General features: G+C 27.3%; 1 protein-coding gene across 2 annotated transcripts in view; it reads left to right on the top strand.

Annotated features, from left to right (window-relative positions):
* The first annotated feature begins 407 nt into the window (after positions 1-407).
* Positions 408-21,308, top strand: part of LOC132917380 (FMRFamide receptor) — a 118,265-nt gene continuing 97,364 nt past the window's right edge. For both annotated transcript variants that reach the window (XM_060978096.1, XM_060978095.1), the window contains exon 1: positions 408-828. The gene's annotated coding sequence lies outside the window, so the exon portion shown is untranslated. The remainder of the gene's footprint in view (positions 829-21,308) is intronic.

Genomic DNA, 21,308 nt, shown 5'->3' with positions numbered 1-21,308 from the left:
CGCAGTCCTATCCGAGTGAAATTTGCATAATACAAATCGCGCGTGGGTAATATTATTATAATGATATAAAGTTAGCCCGATATGTACGTGCGATTTCTGAAATATTCTGATCGTTTGTGCGCGCGAATTTCCGAGAAATATTTCGCTGTCTCCGCAGCCAGCCTATATATGATAATAATATAGTCGTGCCCCGTCCAACTCGGTGGTCCAGTTCCGGGCGCGACAAATAAGGGGTTGCGGGGAACGCAGACGATCGCGCTGGCGGTTGCTGATGTGGTATACGACGACGATAATGATAATAGTAATAATAATAATAATAATATCGGGTGAGCGCATGCGTTCCGCGTGCGGGTCCGAAATGCCGCCGTCTCCGACTTTTGAAAACGGCATTTGTACATCGCCGCGTAACGTCGCGGTTGTAATTCGCCGAGTTCGAGTTCACGAGGTTTTTTTTTTTTTTTTTTTATATATTTGATTTTGATTTTTCGTCGTTCTTGTTGTCATCTATTCGTTTCGCTTGTTTTATTTTTTTCGTGGCGTACGGACCTGATCCGCTTACGAGTTCCGGACGAGATTATCTCCGACAAACGAACGACAGACGATTCCAGAACACCATAAACGGAGTATAATAACAATAAAAATTAAAACTAAAAGAACTCCATAACGATCGAAAAACGTCGTGGTCCAATTTGATGTTATGTAGAAGTGTCAATTACGGTTTGCTTACGTTTGACTAATTCACAAGTTTCCACGGTCGCTCTAAAGTTGTCGTTTGTTTGTTTGTTTGTTTGTTTTTTTTTTTTATCAAGTTACGCAAGAATTTTTTTTGTAAGTATATAATATAATAATAAAATACTGTAGCTAATATTAGTAACGGTTTCATAGTATATACATAATGGAATCTATTTTCAACTTGAATATTTATAGATAAACGTTTACTTCGTAAGCTTGAAGAATATCGTATCGTATTCGTGTGAAGAGTAAACTCTGAACCACACTATTATCATATTTTAATTCACGTAACACTAATGACCGCAAGTTTTCGACGCGAAATAAAGACCAATTAAAAAAAAAAAAAAACTTTGTACAAAAATAAATCCCGATTATAGAAAACACGGAGATATTGTGATACAAAGCTTTGATATTTTACGCTGTTACATTGTAACTTTCTACAAAGTCAGGTGTTTGCGTAAAACTTTTTAGAGAAACGGTAAATTCACGAGAAAATATTTTATTATAAAAATAATATTTTTTAGGAGTCAAAGTGTTGTTGTCAGTAGGTTTACATAATTAATTATTTTAATTTTAAATAATTAAATTAAGATATAGGTACATTATCAAAAATTAAGTTGTAATACTTAATAGGTTCCTATGTGTGTAGTGTATTTTCGTATTTCTATATTGTACCTCAAAAATATAATTTAAAAATGGCACAAAACTTTTAATAAGATATTGCATCTACACGTTTTCTCGGAAAAACCTTTTATTTTACTCTAATTTATTGAATCATTTAGTCTTTATTGTATCAGTCGTATCACTATTAATAAATTAAATCTTTTATCGTTTTGTTTGAGATTGAATTTAATTTTTGAACCTGCAAATAATACTCAAATAAAATATAATTGAAATTAATTAATTTATAACGCGGTTTTAACATAATATCATTCAACTTACGAAGGGACTAATGATTTTCTACAAAATAGTATGTTAACTTAAAATAGTATAATACATTATTATTTATGCATAGGTATTAATATTAAATATGAATAGTAAATTAGATAATTTTGATTAATTTTTATAACACTAACAATTATAATGTGTTTCTTTCATACACAATTACCAGATTATAATTTATGCGAGATTCCTTTATTATAGTGAATTCGAGTAAAATAAATAATTATACAATAAAGCTATTATAATAAAAAAAAAACAACTCGTAACTTTTTACTCGTAATGCATTGTACATATTATAAACTATTGTCTTATGGCTTTTGAACATACACCTAAATCCACAAATACACGCAAACAATGTAGATTGTTAGTAATTATTTCATTTTATTTAAAAATTGCATCGTTAATATTTACGTACTGCATCTATCCAATACGAATAATCCATTTATTATTTACAATGATTTGTCAACTTTTTTACAATATAGAGGTACAGATATCATATACCGTATCCAATAACTCTGCTACACTCGTCAAGTTCGTATAATCCATTGTACCCATTCTCATAAAACATTCTGAAATTTTTTCACGACATTTTCAAAGATTAATTTTAAATTTGGAATTCCATCCCATGTATTGTAATCGCAACAGTATAATAATAAAATATCTTCTATGAAAAAGAGGAAAAAAATGTGTTCGGCGGTTCACACAGTTTCGTTATTTGGAATTAGGATAGGGGAATGTATTCATCTGAATAAAACATAATACTTTGAGTAAATATTATAAGTGTATATACTATAGCATAATATTATACGGGCATTGTGAAGCTCTTTATCATATATTCCGAAGCCATAGGTATAAAGCCGTTTAATTTTCACCGGGAGCTATCGGTATACACGGAATAGCTTAACATATACCAATATAATATTATGATGATATATAGATAATTATTTTTCCCAATTCTGCATAATAATAATAGCTTATTGCCAAAATAATATTTTACATACATAAAAATGTAATTCAAACAAAAATACAATTATTTAGTATTTTCCAGTTTTTAAAGTTGTAACAGTAGGTAACAACTTGGTGATAAAACAAACATTGCTTTTCCTCGCGAATCTGTGATGCTTTAAGGCGTTAATATGTTGGTCATAATAATAATTATTTTGAATAATTATTATGATCTCATTTGACAATGGCGTACGCCTGAAACGGATGCTGTCGACTTCTAATGTCGTCTCAACAATGTGTTAAATAATAATAATAATACGATGTAACTGTTACTGTCATCAAGTGATTAATATAATGAATAGTTTACCAACGTATCATAATAAATCGTTGAAGGTTTTGTTCTCTAGCCGCTATTCGTAACGAATAAAATGCAACATATTCTTAAGAAATTTGTATATAAAGTAATCATCACTAATCGACAGTAATAATATGAATTCTAAACATTTTATACGAACTATATCTAATTTAAATTACACCATATCAATTGTATTTTACTGAAATAATAATTGTCGTGGAATTAAAAAATTGTGTCTACTATTATTTTAAGTATTATCAAAATCTATTTCAATTGGAAATTGTATTATATTTTTCTTAAATATACAAGTACTTGAGTGCAGCTTTCAACGAAATAAAAGAAAAAAACCACGATGATCAAGGTAACCGTTCAAATAATGTGGTGTTGGAAAAAAAAACAATAAACGGCGTGTACCTAGTAAGAATGTTTGTGTACCTATACTAAACTACGTCAGCCTTTATATTGTCTGCAGAATTATGTAAGTACCTCGAATTACATTTTAAAACGGGTAGCATTGTATAAACGATTTTCAGTGGCATGGTATTTGCTGTTAAGATTCGGAAAATAATGAAAAATTTGCAATTTCCAAATACTTGAATAATTCTAGTGTTAAGTTCAGATTGCTGAGTCATCACAAAGTTCTCGACGTACATTTTTTTATATTTAATTGCTAAAAAACAAAAAAAAAATCAAATCAAATTACGAAATTTCTTAGTTTTCTCGTCCCGGCGATAATTCTGGAATCTAAAACACAAGGGTGCTTTTATACAGCGATATAATAAAAATCATATAATACTATCATCATGATAAGATAATATTATTATGCCTTTTATAATGGGACAGGACATTCTTCATATTCATTCGGCTAGCTAATTAATACCGTTCAGCAATTCGGACAATCGACGGACGTATTATTGGAAAACGCTGAAATAACAGCAGTAATTAAGGATCATAAAACTGTCACCATAATTAAACGCACGTAATATTTGAATCGTTAGTGATTAATATTATGCCATTACAATTAGTAATGACCACCGACGATAAATTAATTATTTCTTATGACAAAAATGCATAATATTCCGATATGACACGTATAGTGTAAAATATACGTCTTATCGCATGAAACATGTTGGTAAGTAATCAATCGTATCACGACGATGATACGTTTTAACGTTGGTTGGTGTATAATAATGTGCACAAGCGTTTTTGTATCATTCACACCCGGAATAAAATATTGTTAGCGGGGTGGCTCGGAGACGAACTCTAATATTTCAAAAATGTATCCCAACCCGTTATAGCATATTTTATATAAAAAAAAAACCAATAATCGAGGGACATTGAGGTGGGTACATATTACATTAATGATTTATATTAAGCTGAGATAAATTATTAAATTTCACAAACAATTTAAATCTAATATTAGATAGCACAGAAAATTATCAATATTTTGTGAAGTCCGATATAATGATGTTACTGTACGAGTATTAATTATTTGTTAATATTTTTTTTAGAAGTTCTTTTTCCTATTTAAGTGACACAACAATAAAGTTTAGATTTGTAGTACTGTAGTCGCAAGATTTTTTTTCCTCCAAAAAATACATATTACCGTAAATGAATAGAATACACCTCTGAACTTCTGATTGACCTAAATACTAAATAAATAATATAGTTTATCAGAGAAAATTCGCTTGTAATTTAATAGGTACTTAAAAATACTTGAATTCGCTGTCCACAGCGATTACGTGTTCTTCAAAAACAATCAAATAATTATCCCTTTCTGAAATTAATAATTTATAACTAAGAAGGTGGGTTTTATTTTGTGCACCTGAGCGATTGTATAATACTAATATTATCTTAGGATTTATAATAATTGAGCCTTAAAATTAATTGTTATATTTTCACAAATTGAGTCAAAATTAAAAATATAAGACTTTTAGTAGATTAAAAAATTAAATAACAGTTTAAACAGAATAATATTGCTTCGTAATAATTATGTTTTCGATTTTGACGTTTGTCTTATTAATTTGTCGGTTGATTAAAGAAAACGATTAAAGAATTAAATTTTAATTAAAAGTTATTGACAAAAAAAAAAACAGAATATTCTTTGTAATAGTAGTATTTTAATATAAAAGCTCAGCCATAATTCAGCTATTAAAAACCCAATTAAATAAATTTAAATTGATAACCGTAATACAAAGTGGTAAAATAAGTTGACTAACAAAATTGATTAGTAAATAATATATATATACATAAAAAAAAGATATTTTTCCTCATTTATTTTGTATTTATTTCTTTTACCTGATGACCGTTTTGGTGTTTCAATTTGTTCTATTAATATTAAAATATGCTAAATCAAATCACAATTATATTCATTTCATACAAACATTTTTTGGTCACGATCTTACATTTAATTTATTATACTTTCATACTCACAAATTAAAAACCATTGAATAGTGCTATATACAATTGTGCTTAAGTAATTTAAGGTATTATTCTTCTAACAAATGTCACCATATTATTCATTCTGTACAAAAGCTTTTTTTTTGTTATTATTATTATTATTATTATTATTGCAATTTTATAGTTAATTCGAAAACAAATAGCTTTGGCAATCGCACAAAAGTTTATTTTGCCAGAAATCGCCATACGTATTTTTCATATATACGTATAAATTCTCTAGAGAACATTTTTTTTCCAACATCAAAAACAAAATCTAAAAAAATTGTTGAAATATAACACATCGAGTTTTTTGAAAAATGTCAATATAGTCTAGTAATTTGAAATATGTAATATCAGGTTACACGTGATGTCAAAATGCGTTTGAAATAATAATAAACAATCACCAATACCAAAATATATTATACATTTATATTTTTTTATTTTTCGTTGTTAATCTTAATAAATTATATTATAAATAATAATAGTTGCAATTTGTATACCGCGTAACATTCAAAACTAACCGAAATTGTATTATATTGTACGGATTTTTTTAAACATAGTATATATATATATATATACTATTTATATTTAAGTAGGTACCTAATATAATAATTATGGGATATTATGTCAACTATAACGTGATTTTATTTTCGAAGCGGGTTGCTCCCCGCATGATATGATTAAATTTAAACATGAACTAAATAATTTATATTGAATTTCGGGGTTAATTAAAAGGGCTTAAAATGTTGATTGGTGTGGGGGAAGAAAAGAGTTTCTTCTCAAACCGGCCCAAAGGCGTCAAGGGATAACTTTTAACACGTCAGGCCACGCGTAGGATCGACCACCGTGTCCATTGACAAGACGCGATATTATAATAACAACAGACTATTAAATACCACGGCACGTCATAAACATTATAAATTAATAATATTATGACGCGTATCGAATGGAACGATAATCGACACTGGACGTCCGTTGGTCAGCAGTCAGTGTTCATTATTATAGCAAATAGCAATATAATAATTATGCCATGTCATACACATTGTCGTCTGCAGACGGTCAAAATTATTTTTAGAAAAAACAAACCAGATGCGACATAATATTGTGTATTTGTGTGTAATATTGTGTAAGATACATCAAATACTATAAAGTTGTATGGTCGTGTTGATCCGGGCAGTCAAGTCGTAGACGTGCGACATCGTGACGGCGGATTTTTCGAAACAGCGTGTTTTTCTTTATTATTATTTATTTATTTATTTCGTCTGTCTTGTTCTCATTTCCGTTAAATCTAGCTTATATAGGTGGTCGAGGATACACCGCATAATACGACTTTGCCATACCAAAAAATCCACGACGACCAACCTCTCCCCCTTCCCACCACCAACCACCCACCCATTACAGATCAACCCACGCACGACTACATGGTTTAACTTTGACTCGACACTTGACCAGAAATAAACCTATTCGGTTAGGAACTTTGTTGCTTTACACTGCCTGTAACAATTGCGATAAAACCAACGATGGCACTATATGCTACGTTAAACGTGCAATTTAAATGATTCACGGTGTATCTCGACGTCCTAGTATCATTGTTTAGCGGTCAGCATAACAAACACCTTTATGCATTTATGAATAACATAATTAATTACATACGCCCTTCTAGATGAACGTCACTTAAGTATCCTCAATAATTATGACTAATGTACTACTTGTAACGCTTCTATTGTTACGAGACCACGACGATGGATACATATATTATATCCTAGTAATTTGTAAATCTGCAGATAACGATTTCATACAAACAAGAAATAATAATATACGATATTGTTGCGTTAAGTCTCAATGTAAAAAAAAGTATAATATCATCGTTCTGAAAATATAATAATGATAATTTTAATGTAAATCATCGATTATAACTCAAAAATGTATATTTACTATACATAAGCTGCACTACACGGTTATTAAAAAAAACACACACATAACGAGTTTAGAATATAAATACTCTCATTGCGATCGCATTGGTAACAATACCGTTTACTGTTGTGCAAAATTTAAAAAAATATCGATTGCATACTTATATCGAACCAAAATATATTAAATGGTTGTATATTACAATTACGCAATAGATGTACATCGCGCACTTGACTTTCGCAAAAGTATGTAATGATATCCTCTGAGTTCCTTGCACTGGTTAGATAAACAACGCGTCCTTTGATATATAATATTAAAACCTACATACGAATATTACATATCTGCCGTCTTATTGAACACGATAATATGATGTCTAATTCTCAAAATCATATTTAATGATATACTGGCGTTTGTGCACGGTCGTCAAATGACTTATTCTCAACAACAGCTCAGAGGTTTGGTCAAAAGAAAAAAAAAATGAAAAATAATATAAAAAAAACTCCCATCTGCAATCGATAGGAGTGGCGCGACGACTGTGTAAAAAAAAAACAAACCATCTGACATTATACTGATGGCGACCATGGATTTTCAGAGACAATAATCAAGTGGCTAAGTGTGTCGCGGACGTGTGATGGACGAAGTGATGAATGGAAATGGTTCTTGTACGACGTCGTCGTCGGTAAAATTTCCACCGCCACTTTCATGCGCTATCGACAAAACTAGCTAGTGAGCGTTTGTCATAAAATAGCGTCCACGCGAGAGTGGTGGTTAGAACGATATTAGAAGAACCGATGAGGTGGAGAATGAGAAAAGGAGGAGACAGTGACATAGAAAGAAAAAGAGAGAGAGAGAAACACACACACACACACACACACACACACATACGGAGACTTACACTTTACACCGGTGGAAGAGCTTCCGTTGCACCCACTACCACCGTCACGTGTTTTATTTTTTTTCGTGTCGAGAAATACATTTAGTAGATGAACGAAAAAAATAAGCCACTCGCGGGTGTAGGACCGTATCGAAGGGCGGCGTCGACGTCACCAAAATAGTGGTCGTTAAAACGATATTATTTAAACTCTTCTTTTACCCACACCAGGACAGACTTATTACTTTTATTATTTTTAATACAGTGTCCTCTCGCTGCAGAGAAACGACATAATATTATCATATCATCACTGCACTGTCTACGAAGACGACGCGCGACGCTTACTGTGATTGAGTAGTTTGTTTTTATAGTGGTGCACCAATATATTATATATATTCGTATAACAACGTAGATCTAGAAAAAAATCTTTCTGGCATAGAAAATCTCCTCGCTAGATCTTCACGGCTCACAACTAGACAAAATATTGCCGTATTTTTTTTTTTTTTTTTTTATAATAAATAAAATAAAATCTCTTAAGACTAAAAAAAAGCACGTGAAACTTAACTTGTGGACATTATACGACTACAAATAGGTATTATAGCGATAAAACAGCAATTTAAAGCTATACGTCAAAAAGTACATCTTGATACTTAAAAAAATATGACGCTACATTTTATTAGTGAAAGGCAAACTAATAAATTTATCGCTGATTTCAACAGTTTAATATACACTTTTTACCCATTTAATATTTGTATACATCGATAAATAACCGTTGCTTACTTAAAATATGTCGTACTCTTATATATTTTAATAACACGTCCATTGACCATTGTGCATTTTAATATTATGTGATGACTATTAGCATTATTATAGACAGAAGTGAACAATTAATTGAGACATAAAATTGTATTTCTTGAAGATTTTTTTCTTTTTAAAGATTTTTCCTCAATTAAGTATATTATAATATTATATTGTTCAACGATGTCATTGTCACCGATAAAAACGATACTATTATGTTCAGTTTGTATTTTGTTTCGTAAGGTAATTGCTCCTTGAAAATATAACTACTGGCAACTAAATATACACACATATTACAATTTGAATAAATTCATATTAATAATTTCTTCCGACATACGCCGAATTTGTAGAGTTCAAAACTTTTATATTTATTTTGCAACAATCGTGGAGTTCTCTATTGTTCAACTAATTTGAAGAAAATTACTAAAGTTTAAATGTATTCCTTTCTTATTCCGTTCACGTGGTCATTGTTAGATAATAATTGTGCGTTCTCACTGATCAGTTAATTTTTTACTCGTATCATTACCCTAATAAATATTTTGTTATTTTCGGAATTTACTCATGACTTGTTGATCGTTTCCAATTTTCTATACGAAATTATCGATACTTGATAGCCTCGTTAACTCCAACAGTGGTTTAATAATTGTTTAGTCAAATGTTTTAATGCGTTCTTTGTTGATTTGTTCGTAAATTGCATTACTTAGACATTAGTCTTTTAGTTTTTGATAAAATTGTACATCAGTTTATGACCATTATTGGGTTTCGTTCACGCCGATTATTATTCGTCTAGATTCAAACGACTATATTGTTTTCTTATATTCGTAATTAATTTAATATTATCATTCGACATAATATTATATTTATACGAAACTATTCAATATTCGAATAATTAAGAAAACTGAATGAAGGATCTAAATTTAGGTACAGAAATGTATGAGTATTCACGATTTTTGTGGCATTCAACATTTTTCAGACAACAATATATTTTCAATGCGCTTAAAAAATCAGTAATCATATTATACCTACTACTCACTATATAGTTTACAATTTGATGTGTTTATAATAAATTAAAATAATATAGAGTTTATGTATGTAATACTATTTTATGGATATAACTACCGTATAAAAATATAATGTTAATGTTTTTATTAAATGTACTGTAATTATATAGTTTTTAATTTAAATAACAAATAATTAAAGTATAAAATATATACTGTTAATCGTATTTGATGAGTGATCATCTGTACTTGATACATTTCACAGTATATAAAATATGAGCATAGTGATCAGTTGGAAAAACATTTTTAATAACCTTCAACCTAAACAATGGCAATAACAATTATTAAATTATTACAAGAGAAAATAAATAAAACTAAAAACTAACTCTTTCACTTCGTGAATAGTCAGATTTCGATTATTTTATTTTTTATTTGAAAGATAAACACTTAATGTCGGTTAAGTTTTCCTCTAATTTCAAATACTTTATTTAAGTTTTAATAATCGGCAAGATATATATCACATATTATTTTAGTGTTGGAAGATATATTTTTCTGAAAATATTTTAAGCTAATTTAAAAATCAGAGTTTAATGTGACACAAATAAAGTTTTTTATTTGAAATAAAAAAATAAAACAAATGACCAAAATCTGACAGTCGTGTTGGTTTTTGCTTGTATAGTCATTTTTGGTCGTTAAAAATGTTTGATTTTATTTCTCCGCACGGCTTAATACTTAGTGTATGACCCCGTACCATGTAACAAGAAATTTCTTAAATAATCCTTTATAATAATCCATTAATAAACAACCAGCTCAGACAGTTATAAGTATACATTATAATATGATACAATATAAAAGAAAAAATACCAAATATTTAAATACACGAATGCTACGCTAATGAAACTTCCAAAATTAATTAAACCCAATTCGGGATTAGGTTAAACATAACCTAACATATTCTAATCTCATCATATTACCTGGTTTTAAACTTTTGTCAGTCTTGAAGCAATTTCAGCTTTTCTTATTTATATTATGCTCAGCCCAACCAACTCTTTATAACACCCTCGTCGTAGATTATGCGAACGATAAGGCAATATTGACCTACACAATGATCTAGTTATTGCTGTTGAACACTTTCTAATGATATACTAAATAGCATTTTACAGTTAATGAAACACAATATTATACACACATACAATTCTTCTTAAGCCAGATAACCTTCTCTTACGTAATTTTTAGTGTTATCAAAGTTCCGAATTTCACCAAAGCTGAATATTTAATGTATGATAAGCGACTTACTTAGATTCCTTGTATACGCAAAAGGAGATTACTACGCTGACCCATATAAAACGCTTATTTCACAACCTACGTATATTATCTAAGTCTTCAAGACTTAGTATTCATCCTAAACTGAATATTTACAAACTTTTTCTCAGATCATTATGGCTGCATAGTATCCAAATTTTGGGAATCCCCCAAAAATAGTGAAAATTCAAACTTTTTAAACCGAAAATTTTAGTTATATTACAAATACCACTTATACTATATAAGAAAATAAACCCTCCAAACAAACTGTTATATCCGTACTGTAGAAGAAACTATCAGTACCTAAATTATATTGTCGCAACCGCTCTAAAATCCAAAATTAGTATAATAATTAAGTCCAAAGGAATTATGCCTAAAAACTCTTTTTAGAAAATGCGGTACTGTGGGCTTTTACGAGACTAATAACCAAAACATATATTCCCAAGTTTATGTTACAACTTTAATTCAACATTGATTTCATCACATAAGTTTATTAGATATTATTATGTTATTTAGATTGTACATAGGTTAATTTTCTCAACAATAAAAATAATAATAATCTTATGGAATAATGACTTATTTTTTTTAAATTAAAAATATTACAAGTTGGTTAGTAATGGTTGGACGCTTTTAATATAGTATAATAATATACGATATATATTTATTTATGTCTAAAATTACATATATTTCGATATAGAATTTAAGACAAATTTAATTAAAAATAAACACATAAAATAAAAATACAAATAATTTTGAAACCATTTAATTCACGAAATGATATTTACTCGGTAACTCAGTATAATCATAATATTATAAATAAACAATTTATTTTAAAAGTTACACATTTTGTTAATTAATTCTATTTTTTTTTTTACAGCTTTCAAACTAAATAATTAATCTAACACATTAATCCCAGGAAAACAGTTATTTTTTAATGTTAAACCTATTTGTTAAAAAATAAAAGTGTTAAGATCATTTTTTGCTTTTATTTTAGTGAATGATATTCCATTTTTCGTAATAAGTTATCTTATAAAATAAATGGTTCGTGTTAACCCGGTTTAATTTGTTTAACAAGGTCGTTAAAATATAAATATTTTATTATGAAGCGACAGAAAAAAAATTCACAGAAGAAATACTTACTAACACTAATTATCACTAATTGTTATTTAAAAAAAAAAAATATATGTTTTTTTACATTATAATATAATACTTAGATTAATGTATGTTATTATAGTATCAAAATTCGGTTCAAAATATTTTATGTCTATACAATTATTATTTTAGCTCAACGAATTGATCACTAGTGCAACTGTTCTATTTCACCAAGTGTCATAGGTAATAATTATCCTATTACTTTCATAACTATATTGACTAATTGGAAAATTTGAATCTATGACAAGAATTCAATTTGATTAATGACACTTAGATTTAAATCTTCTATTTTTTGGTTAAGAACTATTTAAACCCCTTCTTTATAGCAGCATTTTATAATCTCTCTTATTGGTTGTGTTTTGTGTATACCATATTTCACCAAGTTTATTTTTATTCTTGCACCATCTACTTATATTTTGTTTAGTGTCTTACATAGAATGTATGGGAGGTCATTTTCAGTAGATGTCTTTATTTTTTTGGAAACTCTGAGAGAATATTATCTCAGCCTTAGTCGTATCCGCCTCTAGACATGAAACACCTAGTGGTTCACAGTTGTTTAGAAAACTTATCTTAGGACACAGATGTTTTGGTGGTGGTATCTGTCCGTAATAGGGAGCCGTCTGTATATTTCCTATTTTGTTTTTTCTGTCACTGTGCTTACTTTTCATCGAATTCGTATAGTGGAGCAATAGCGCTTATTTTAGTCTGTTTTTAAAACATCTAGTAATCGTTTGGTCTGTTTCATTTAGTGCCGTATCTAATTTAGTCGAGTGTGCAAATTTCTCCTAGTCAGATAATTCAATTATTAATAATAATAAATAATAATGGTTACAATTATACAAACAATCGATATCCAATTTAGTTGAGCTCTAACAACAGTTAGATTTAAAATTTGTTTTAAATTTTAATTTACACGTGATTACATGACCCTGTTATGGAAATAAGCAATAACGTAAATGAACGCTTTATAATAACAATACGATGCGCTATATGGTGAAATTCAACAAAAAGTATAAATTATACAATTTTAACAGTCACATCAAAAACAAAATTTTATTAAAACGGAAATTATTGAACTCAATAAATTGGCAAATTATATCACCGGTTTGCATCTCAGTCGTAATAATTGCAAGTAATTCTACATATACGAATTTAATCAATCATTTAACATTACTGCACGTGAATAATACTTGTAAATTGTAATCATCAATATTTGATTTTAAAAAAAACTATTGATTTTTTAATGTTATTTTCATGTTTAATTAGATTATCTGTTATTTAAAAAAAAAAATATGTTTTTAAATATCAATCGCATTTATTGTTTCTACAATTTCTTTTGAAACAAATTCAATTTTTTCATAATAAAATATAATTTTATGTTTTAAATTGGATATGTTTATATTTATTTTATTTTATTGTGAATAATAGAAAACTGTAATAATTGTTTGAAGAGAAACTACTAACACATATATTTATTTCAACCTAGATAATATATTTTCGTAAAAATAAAATCCTGTAAAATATCAAGACCATGTTTTTTCCTATATAATTGTTATAAATATATAATGAAATATATGTAATAAAATCAATACAAAATTTAAAATTAAAAACCAAAATATCATAAAAATCGATGAATTATTTAACAAATAATCACTAAAATATAAACTAAGGCCTGATTTGTATGATATAACATTGGTCTGTTTCTATCAGAAACGTTCTGAATAATTTCAATTTTAGTAATTTTAATATTTTTCTAAAAATCAACATCGAGTAGAATTTATCAAGGGAATCTAATAATTTATCTAATTTATAAAAAATATATCAAGGTAAAACAAATGGTATGGTTTACCCAAAAATTATAATTTTTGTTTTAAATTAAGTTATAAGTTATAATTTATCTATAAATACAGTTCTAGATCTAGGACTGTTTTGTATAATACCTCTTTAAATACATAAGAATATTGTATTTTTATTTTTGTACTAAACACACTATCTCCATACAACAATTATTGATGATGTACTGAAAAAAAAACACATTTCGCGACTCGTATACAACATGTGAAATTGGTATAATTAGGCAATGTATTTTTTAGGATAAAAAATATAATGCTTGTATTTTTATCTAAGTATCTTTTATGTTACAGCATAATAGTTTAATTATACTAATATGCACATATTTAGAAATGTTTCATTTAAAATGAATATATATAAAAACATATAATAAACAACAGTATAATATTATTATCAATTAAATATAACATAAAAAAATTATTTTATAGATTACATTTGTTAGAGTTCATTTTAATAATCAGTATTTATAAAACAATAATCACCAACTGAAATCTTGTGACATTGTGTAATACATATACGCTCCACGGATTAAAAAATAATGAGACAATATTATTGTTATTTGTTATTAAACTGAAATATCTATAGACGATATAGCTGCTGAAAAAAAAATAAAAATAAAAATTGTATTTATTGTTGACATTATTATCAATGTCTTGATGTCGAGTATTTAAAACTGAAAATTTCAAAATATTCTTCACTATAAATTATGGAAAAATTTATTTTTAAATCGTAATTAACCATTATAAAGAGAAATTTATGAAGTTATGAAGTTGATAATTATTAAATACCATATTATTGATTTGATATTTTTTTACAAATAATATGTATTGGTTATTACAAACCAATATTGGTAATATTCATATTTTTTAACATTAACTTGAAATCGTATTTATTTTCCTAGAAAATATTCGACTTCCAAATTTATTATTTTGTTTTCATAGTTTACTCCGTAAACATAAATTTGAACACACGTGGAAATTATTTAAAGTTTGTTTAATAGTTTCAAATTTATTATTATTATTTGATTTATTACTTTAGTTAATATATTATGGAGGTTATAAGAAGAACTCGATTGTTTATCTTGATTATTTAACCGCATTAACGACGATAAAAGTTTAAAATATTTTAACTTAATGAATTCTGCCTGGGTCTAATACTATCTTGTAAGCACATGCATGTATAAAGTTATTTAAAAAAAATAAAAAAAAAATAAAACTTTATACGATAATAATATAGTGTACACATTTTAATTAAACTAAGCAATGTGGTTTTCTAAAATATTACTTACAAGTGTATTGACTATTGACAAACGTATCATAGTTGTTAATAATGAATAATATGTTTTATATATGAAATATTTTATTAAAAGTCTTATAGATAGAAGATTAAATTACGTAATATAACAATAATTATATTGTATGTATAAATTTGTTCTGAGTGTAAAAACGAGGAATAAAAGAAATAACTACAAGTGTAGTACGTCTGTTAATTGGAAATAAATTGCTATTCAAAAACATAAAATGATTGTATATCATGTATAATTATTATAGTATTATGTACCAATAAGAATGTTTTAGTTATTTTATTTGTTAATTAAAGTTATCGTATAATAGAGAGTATAAATTATCCCTTAAAATAAGATGAAAATAAAAAGGCCATCTCAAAACTTAAACTCCAAGACAAATAACAGTACGCCTTCCGCAATTCCGTTGATTCGGTTAATTTAAAATCGAAGTTTGTCACCCCGGGCTTTTACATTTTACACAAACGTAATATTTAATTGTGTTATTGGTTTAATAATTGGTGGGTTCAGCTGCAATAGCATAACGCCAAATGTCGTTAACGATTGATTTTGAATGTGAATATTGTTTTTGTTTTCGAACGATAAAACTTAATCAGTAATACGAGTATAACTTAAAAAAATAATATTTGTTTTTTCCAGAAAGTTATTGTATTTATATTATAATGTTGTCAAACCATGTGCCAGGGTTTTTTTAAAATTTTATTTCGTAATTTTTTCTTATATTTTTGTTTATAGAAAACGATGAACGGCCAGTTAAATATTATTGAAATAATATTATGTTCATGCCGTGCATATTTTTACAAAAGTAAATAAACATGCGTTACTGTATTATGAGCTATATAAGTGGTATACACTCGGTTGATTAAGTTAATTCATAAATTGTGTCAGTGTAATTATTATGTATCGTGTTCTTATAAGCTCAACACATTTTATAATTAATTGTATTAAAAAGAAACAAAGCAGATGAGACAAACATAACAAAGTGGGCAAGTAAGTACCGCTCTGCTGTATTGTAGGTGTCAAGTGTACCTCATCGTAATTGAATAGGCTACTATAATATATGTATTAAATTTGAATTGAATGATAAATCATTAACTAAGAAAAGCGACTCTGTACTGAGAAGTGTCAATGTCAGCCTACATTACTAAGTTTATTTTCCCTATATATTTTTTATATTTCTATAGTAATTATTTATTTTATAATATTAGTAATAATTTTTGTTGAAAAAATCACATTTACAATATTCTTAATATTATAATATATAGTATATACTATATACTATATACTTAATTATTAATTATTATATTGGTAAATATTTATATAATTTATCATTTTTATTACTTTTTGAGTTAATAATGAATTACCGTAGAGCGATATAATCATTTAAATAGGTTTGTGGTAAAAAAGCAATAGGTGAAAATTATATAAATATTTTAAGCGTGTTATTGACTTAGTGTGTGTATACAATTTAATATAAATGTTAAAGTGTTAATCCCGCGAATAATATTATATTTGAATTTCAAATAAATAACTAAACTAAAATCGTAATTCATTGTTTATATAACAAAAAAAAAATATGGTGGTAATAATAATATCAAGTGATATTTCGGTGTACGATTTTGATTGTATAATGTTTTGGTAAGTGTGTGTGTATATTTCATCGGCACTCATTTTTCCTGTGATAAGCGTAGGTATATAGGAACCGTATCATCGAGTCATTGACTGTATTGAATTCCAAACGAAAAATGTAGATATATTATGTTTATGTACATATTATATTCATTGAAATAACTAAGCAATAAATTATCATTAGCCAGACATTATATTACTAAATCCTATTTTATACATACCAGAGCTCAAATGCTAGTCGTTTTAAATTTTAAACATAATAACTAGGTATATAATATAACTGCGCACTAGATCTTTACTTTTAACGGCCTTTAAATCATCAGGTTCCAAAATATATATCACGAGTTACGTGACATCGTACGCGCGTGTACTTGAAACAAAATGATTTGTTTTTTCGTTTTAACGGAAACGAGATTTTTAGCTGTTAACATTCATTTGAAAAACCACGTAAAGCAGATTTATGGAGATTTCAATAAAAAATAAAAAAAACCATGGTATTTGCTTAAAAACACTAAATCGAAATAAGACAAATACCTACTTATATTTATAAAACTATTAAAAAGTAAAACTTAGTTTAAATTGTATTTATATGAAAGTCATGCAGCTCAGTAATACATTCTAATAATGTGCAACAAGATAATCTTCTATGTTTTTCAAATATAATAGGATTTTTTTACTTCCTATACTAATAATTTAAATTGAAATCTCGAATTATAATTTATAAATCAAAATTAAATATAATATAATAAAATATTTTATCATAATATAGTATTTAAAGTTCTATATTATTTATATTCTTGTAATAAACAGTTTTATATTTTAATTCTAATTAATTAATTCATAAAAATGAACTTTAAATATTTGTGGTTTTGAATATCCATTTAATTTGGTTAATACAATAAGATTATCGTTTCTGTTTGAAATTTTTAAAATATCTATAAATATTAAAATTAATAAAAAATAAAAAATGTTAAGTTATTTATTATGCAATGGTTCTAATATTTAACTAAAAAATAAACAAATTAAACTAAATATTCTAACGTATTAATGATGTATAATATGTTACGTATATGTTTTAAAATACGTTACACCTAATACACATTTGTCTAAACGTAAAATATAAAACATTGTTGAATATTTTTATTCAAAATAATTTAACAATATTAGTACATCACTCTAATAAACGCATGTAAATGCACGAACAAATCGTTTTGAATAGCGTTTCTTCCTAATTTCGCGTATTTTTCACTCACGCTTATATATTATATAATTATAACATCATATTAAAATATTATACAAATGAATTGTATGAAATAAAATTTTTATCCAGTAAGATAAACTTTACAATGTTTTGTAAGTTGCATACAATTCTTCTAACTTAAATTATGTGTTTTAAAAAAAATAAATATAATATAATTTAAATATGTGGTGTTATGATTTTTTCCCCAGGCTACATTGATAATTAGTAGGTACTTATTATAAACTATATTGAATACACGCTTAAATTTGTTTGTGAATGTGATGTAAAATAAAGCCATAAATAATTACTTAAGTCATCCTCATTAATACATTTAATACAACAATAATATGAAATCATATACTTATTGATTTGGATAAAAACAACATTGTTCGTCACTAAAATTATACGCAAGGAAATATATTTTAAATACCAGTTAATTTTAGACAAATTAATCGAATTTTATTCGTCGTTGTCGTTTTTTTCTCGCGTAGTTCATTTTTAAATTTAATATACATTGTTAAATAACATTATATTTAGTATATATTTTGAGAACGTATATTTTTGTTGTTATTGACCAAAAATTGCCTATAGTTGGTTATAGGGTGTCTTATGATGATGTTATTTTTACCATTTACTTAATCATTAAATGAGTATTACGTTTTTATATCATGTTAATAAAATATTTAGGTGCGTATATTTTTTAATATGTAATATACTATGTATGTCGTTCCACATTCAAAAATAATTATTTATTAATTTGTTTGTCTTAAGGTATAAGATCAACCATGTTTATCTTTACTGTAGTCATTACAGTAACTTATTTGATTTCATGTAGGTTAATTAATTATATACTTATCAAATATCTGTAGGTAATGTGATAATATGAATCACAAACAGTTCTTTGCAGTTGATACATGTTTGCTTTCCCAAAAGTAAGTTAATAATTCTTACTGATTCCAAAAATGTTCAAGTATAAATTATTTGAAGTGCTATAAGTAAACCAATATAATATATATTATTTATGATCGTCTGCAGTAAATAAACAACAAGAGAGATTAAATAAAAACGTTTTAAGTTTTTAAAAACATGTATATATTTTTTAGCTAACGCATAAGTAACTATGAAAAATAAAAAATACTATGTTACTTAATATTGAACAATTTATGTGTGTATATTTTCTTTTCTATATGCTATTTAAAAATATATTTCAATTAAATGATTGAAATAAATAATGATAAAGATTAAATATCAGCTGTGAACTATTTAAGTTTGTAAATTCTAATGTTTCATATAAAACTCAAAAGCTATAAATGTAGCAAGAAAATGTTTTAGAACTTATAACAAATATCATTTAATTAGCAATGAACTGAAAATAAAATGAAGTAACGAATTTAAATCTTAAATTGAACAATTGTGTTAATTAAAAGTTTTCATTTTTTCACATCTTTAATAATAATAATGTTTTTGTAAGATATATAGTTTATTCTTCGTTATTTATTTATTTTTATGAGACTTAGTAAATGGAATTATGTTAACACAACGTGTTTAATAAAATAAAGTACCCGCCATGAATCTGACTAGAATTTTATTTCATTCTTACACTGAAAAAAATAAGACGATGTGCCCAATGACATTAAAGTATTAGGATTATTGTTATCGATAAAGCGAATACGACTGTGATACAGTTAACAGTAGGTATATCGTATATGTTATAAAAATATAATATGTGTGGTGCGTTATTTGTGTTGGCATAATAATAATATTTTACCTGCAAAATTCGCGAAAAAGAGAAAAGAAAACGAAAAACGCCATAAGCTGTACACACTGTTGTATTATACCGACCCACTAGCTGTGTATATGGCGCATATACCCTCTCCGAATTTCCATTTGGCAATAGCTTCCAACCAACAAAAACGCACCATCCTGAAAACGGTTAGCCGATATCCGTTTACCATTCACCGGATGTAAACACGCATAGCACGCCAAATATGCCTTAATGAAGTAATCGATATAGTATAAATCTATCGGCTTTGGTGTTATGTATACGTGCCGTGGCGCGCGCCGTAACCGAAATCTACTGGCGTAAATCTCTTTAACGGTCAACAAAGGGCCTACATCAAAATTATATTATTATAAATGCAAAGAGTGTGGAGGATTTTCGACCGAGTGTACTTAGTAATGCGCATCCAGAATCTCTATAATATATTTTTAATTTAAATTCACCGACGCAATAATGAACCGGTGAGGATTACAGCGTGTGCACTGTGCAGCGCCATCGCACCCCCCATTGGCCGCCGCCGTCGGTTCAACAAACTGCGGGCAAAACGAGCGGAATGAATAAAAAAAAAAAGATCTACTCAATGTTATCTATGCCACATCGTCGTCTTCGTCCCGCTCCACGACCCACCGTGAAAGTGAAGGAGCGGAGGAAATTTATTTTCTCATCGCATTACCCAACGCTGCCGCCGCCAACGCCGAGAATCCCTAAGCCAATTAGTTCTTATCCATTTGATTTGATAGCCCGCCCCGTGTGTTCAATACAAATAGGTGTCTGAATAAAAACCAATTTGCATTGAAAAAACAGTGTATTTTTTTTACCCTGAATAAACGTTTAAGAATTGAAAGCCGTTCAAAATATCCATTATGCTGTATACATATATATTGTTAGGGTACGTGAATACTTTGAAGTTTTCAATTTTTCAATAGCAGTTTAAACCGCACGATAAAATTAAAACGTCGTCATCGAATTACGTGCGTGTCCGTACATTTATTCGATGATAAAAATCAGTTATAAATAAAAAAAAAAGCGTTTGATATTATAATAACACAAAACAATATAA

The sequence above is a fragment of the Rhopalosiphum padi genome, chromosome 1 (assembly GCF_020882245.1).
Source record: "Rhopalosiphum padi isolate XX-2018 chromosome 1, ASM2088224v1, whole genome shotgun sequence".
NCBI lineage: Eukaryota > Metazoa > Arthropoda > Insecta > Hemiptera > Aphididae > Rhopalosiphum > Rhopalosiphum padi.
The sequence above is the reverse complement of the archived record's forward strand: the minus strand, read 5'-3'. Positions and strand labels throughout refer to the sequence as shown.